Source organism: Ahaetulla prasina, chromosome 1 (assembly GCF_028640845.1).
Source record: "Ahaetulla prasina isolate Xishuangbanna chromosome 1, ASM2864084v1, whole genome shotgun sequence".
Lineage (NCBI taxonomy): Eukaryota > Metazoa > Chordata > Lepidosauria > Squamata > Colubridae > Ahaetulla > Ahaetulla prasina.
The window spans coordinates 51,632,786-51,637,620 of NC_080539.1; positions in this window are offsets into that span (position 1 = coordinate 51,632,786).

Sequence of the window (4,835 nt, forward strand, 5' to 3'; positions counted from 1 at the left end):
TTTATTAATCCATTTTCAAACTAGCATACATAAATAAAATAAACACAAACAATCCCCAAAGGGAAGGAAAAAAACATTACAATTAAACACATCAAGAAAAGAACAAAAAACTTTAAAAGTTTTGTAAGACTTTTGTAAGTCTTTAAAAAGGAAAACTAAATTTTCATTTTTCACCAAGCCTGTCTAAGAATTTTTTTCCGAAGGGAAAAAATATATGTAAAAGCAGATGAAGAATAAGATAGCAAATCTGATCAACAATAAAACTTGCAAGGGGATTCAAGAATCAAGTCTTCCAGGTTTTCTAAAGGCTGTTAGGTTTGGAATCACCCAGATCTCTTGAAGAACTTCATTCCAGAGGACATACGCACTGCTGTGCAGACTGCAACGGTTGTAAATACCCTTCAACCTTTCACATTTCCTATATTCAGTTTTCTTATTTTGAATCTGTAAACAGCTGCATATAAATAGTAATATGCATTCAAATTTGCAGGAAAATGTGTTTTAATTTTTGTATTGGTTGTCTCAGCATTTGTTCATTCAGGAATTCATTGAAACATAGAATTTGCTCAGGGATGGCCTAAACCTTTGACCACAAGCAATCTAAAATAAATTTACTTTTAAGTCATTTAAAGTCATTTTCAATGGTTGAACTTGGCAAAATTGACAAATCTCAGGAGAATGCAGCATTGTTGCATGATAACGTGTGTGGCAGATTTTATTTTTCTGGGCTCCAAGATCTCCGCAGATGGGGACTGCAGCCAAGAAATTAAAAGATGCTTGCTCCTGGGGAGGAAAGCTATGGCAAATCTAGACAGCATACTAAAAAGCAGAGACATCACCCTGCCAACAAAAGTGTGTATAGACAAGGCTATGGTTTTCCCAGTTGCAATGTATGGCTGTGAAAGTTGGACCATAAGAAAGACTGAACGCCAAAGAATTGAGGCCTTTGAACTCGTGCTGGAGAAGACTCTTGCGAGTCCCTTGGACTGCAAGGAGATCAAACCGGTCAGTCCTAGAGGAGATCAACCCTGACTGCTCTTTAGAAAGCCAGATACTGAAGATGAAACTCAAATACTTTGAAGGACTCATTGGAGAAGATCCTAATGCTGGGAAAGATTGAGGGCAAAAGAAGAACGGGATGACAGAGAACGAGGTGGATGAATGGAATCACTGAAGCAGTAGCTGTGAGCTTAAATGGACTCCAGAAGATGGTAGAGGACAGGAAGGCCTGGAGGAACATTGTCCATGAGGTCGTGACGGGTCAGACACAACTTAGCAACTAAGAACAAAACCTGTGTGATAATAGGGAAGTCCCAAACGTTTAATGTATTTGCAAGCATTTGGAGCATTTTTTTTATTTTTGAAAAAACAGAGAGGGAATGCTGAGTCCATAACAAATGAGAAGGTCATTACATGAAGCTCATGTCTGGCATAATGGGGATTGGATCATGGTAGAAGAGTTCCCTACCAGGAGTCATGTACACTTTGTAGAATTTGAATTCTACAATTTTTGAATTGTATTCAATTTTAATTCATAATTTTTCAAAACCCTCCTTTTTATAATAATAATAATAATAATTTAATTTATAGACCGCCCTTCTCCCGAAGGACTCAGGGCGGTGAACAGCCAGTTAAAATACAAAACAAACCCATACAATAATTAAAAACTACCCCTAAAAAACTTATTCAATTGGCCAAGCTAAAATACAATTATACCCTATAAAATCACTAAAATTTAAAAACCCCAGTAAATCCATTTAAAAGTTTAAAAATTAAGCCAGTCCAGCAAGATGAAACAAACAGGTTTTAAGTTCGCGGCGAAAGGTCCTAAGGTCGGGCAGTTGTCGGACTCCAGGGGGAAGCTCGTTCCACAGGGTGGGAGCCCCCACAGAGAAGGCCCTCCCACTGGGGACCGCCAGCCGACATTGTTTGGCTGACGGCACCCTAAGGAGACCCTCTCTGTGAGAACGCACCGGTCGTTGGGAGATTGAAGCCGGCAGAAGATGGTCCCATAAGTATCCCGGTCCTAAGCCATGAAGCGCTTTAAAGGTCGTCACCAATACCTTGAAGCGCACCCGGAAGACCACAGGTAGCCAGTGCAGTCTGCGCAGGATAGGTGTTACGTGGGAGCTCCGTGATGCTCCCTCAATAACCCGCGTAGCCGCATTCTGGACTAACTGGAGTCTCCGAGTGCTCTTCAAGGGGAGCCCCATGTAGGAGCATTGCAGTAGTCCAGGCGAGAAGTAACGAGAGCATGAGTGATCGTGCATAGGGCATCCCAGTCCAGGAAGGGACGCAACTGGCGAATCAGGCAAACCTGATAAAAAGCTCTCCTGGAGACGGTCGTCAAATGATCTTCAAAAGACAACTGCCCATCCAGGAGCACGCCCAAGTTGCACACCTTCTCCATCGGGGCCAAAGACTCGCCCCCGACAGACAGCCGCAACTGCAGCTGACTGTACCGGGGTGCCGGCATCCACAGCCACTCTGTCTTGGAGGGATTAAGCTTGAGCCTGTTCCTCCCCATCCAGACCCGTACGGCTTCCAGACACCGGGACAGTACTTTGATAGCTTCATTGGGGTGGCCTGGGGTGGAAAAGTACAGCTGAGTGTCATCAGCGTACAGCTGGTATCTCACCCCAAAACCACTGATGATCTCACCCAGCGGCTTCATATAGATGTTGAACAGGAGGGGTGAGAGAATCGACCCCTGCGGCACCCCACACAGGAGGCACTTCGGAGTCGATCTCTGCCTCCCCGTCAACACCGTCTGCATCCGGTCAGAGAGGTAGGAGGAGAACCACCGATAAACGGTGCCTCCCACTCCCAACCCCTCTAACCGGCGCAGCAGGATACCATAGTCGATGGTATCAAAAACCGCTGAGAGGTCTAATAGGACCAGGGCAGAGGAGTAACCCTTATCCCTGGCCCTCCAGAGATCATCCACCAACGCGACCAAAGCCGTCTCAGTACTGTATCCAGGTCGGAAGCCGGACTGGAACGGGTCTAGATAGACAGTTTCATCCAGGTACTGGGGTAGCTGACATGCCACCGCACTCTCTACAACCTTCGCCATAGAGCGAAGATTGGAGACTGGACGGTAATTACCTAAAACAGCTGGGTCCAGGGAAGGCTTCTTGAGGAGAGGTCTCACCACTGCCTCTTTCAAGGCAGTGGGAAAGACCCCCTCCCACAAGGAAGCATTTGTAATCCCCTGGAGCCAGCCTCGTGTCACCTCCTGCGTGGCCAGCACCAGCCAGGAGGGGCACGGGTCCAGTAAACATGTGGTGGCATTCAACCTTTCCAGCAACCTGTCCATGTCCTCGGGAGTCACAGGATCAAAACTATCCCAAACAACTTCAACAAGACGGGCCTCGGAACTCTCGCCTGGATCTACCCAAGTTTGATCCAATCTGTCCCGAAGCTGAACGATTTTATCATATAGATAACCGTTAAACTCCTCGGCACGCCCTGATAATGGGTCCCCCACCCCTCCTGTTGAAGGAGAGAGCGGGTCACCCGAAACAGGGCGGCCGGGCGGTTATCTGCCGACGCAATGAGGGAGGAAACGTAAGAACGCTTCGCATCCCTCAGTGCCACTAGGTAGGTCCTACTATAGGACCTAACTAGTGTCTGGTCAGCCTCGGAGCGGCTGGATCTCCAGACACTCTCTAGGCGTCTTCTCCGGCGTTTCATCTCCCTCAGCTCCTCGGAGAACCAAGGAGCTGGTTGAGATCGACGCTGGGTCAGAGGCCGCAAAGGCACAACACGGTCCAAAGCTCCAGCCGCGGCCTGTTCCCAGGCCGCGACTAGTTCTTCAGTCGTGCCGTGGGCCAGATTCTCGGGAAACGGCCCAAGCTCCGTCAGGAACCTCTCTGGGTCCATCAGGCGCCTGGGACGGAACCAACACATTGGTTCCGTCTCCCTGCAGTGGTGGGTAGCGGTCAGAAAGTCCAGATGAAGGAGAAAATGATCTGACCATGACAAAGATTCAACCACTAAATCACTTAAAATCAGATCATTCAACCACTGGCCAGAGATAAAAATCAAATCTAGGGTGCCACCCCCGACGTGGGTAGGGCGGTCAACTAATTGCGTCAGGTCCATGGCCGTCATGGAGGCCATGAACTCCCGAGCCGCCGAAGACGCCGCGCCAGTTGATGGCAGATTGAAGTTTCCCATGACCAACAGTCTAGGGGTTTCAACTGCCAACCCTGTCAGCAGCTCCAACAGCGCAGGCAGGGCTGTTGTCACGCAGCAAGGAGCCAGGTACGTGATCAACAAGCCCACCTGAGTCCTACGACCCCACTTCACGAAGAGGGATTCACACCCAGATATCTGAGGCACAGTGGTCTCCCTCGGTTCCAGACTCTCCTTAATAATAACCGCCACCCCACCACCCCTACCCTGGGCCCTCGGCTGATGGAATGCTCGGAAACCTGGTTGGCACATCTCCACTAGGGGAACCCCCCCTTCGGTGCCCAACCAGGTTTCCGTAACGCCCATAACGTCTGCGGTCCCCTCCTGAATTAGATCTGAGATCAGGGGGGCTTTGTTAACCACGGACCTCGCATTACATAACATCAGCCGAAGGCCCAGGTCCCGAGTACTCTGTCCACTCGGGGAACGGGAAAATCCTGGGGGGCCGGAGCACACGATCGCTCTTAAATAGCGAGGGCGTACCCCCCGAACCTGATGTGCCCCCCCTTCCGTCATATCTGCCTCTCCCACTTACCGTATCGATGACCCGACCCTGATAAACTGGAACTAAAACCTCCCCTGTCGCCTTAGGACCCGTTAGGTTACCACCGTGAACATCAGCTGGACTTGGCACC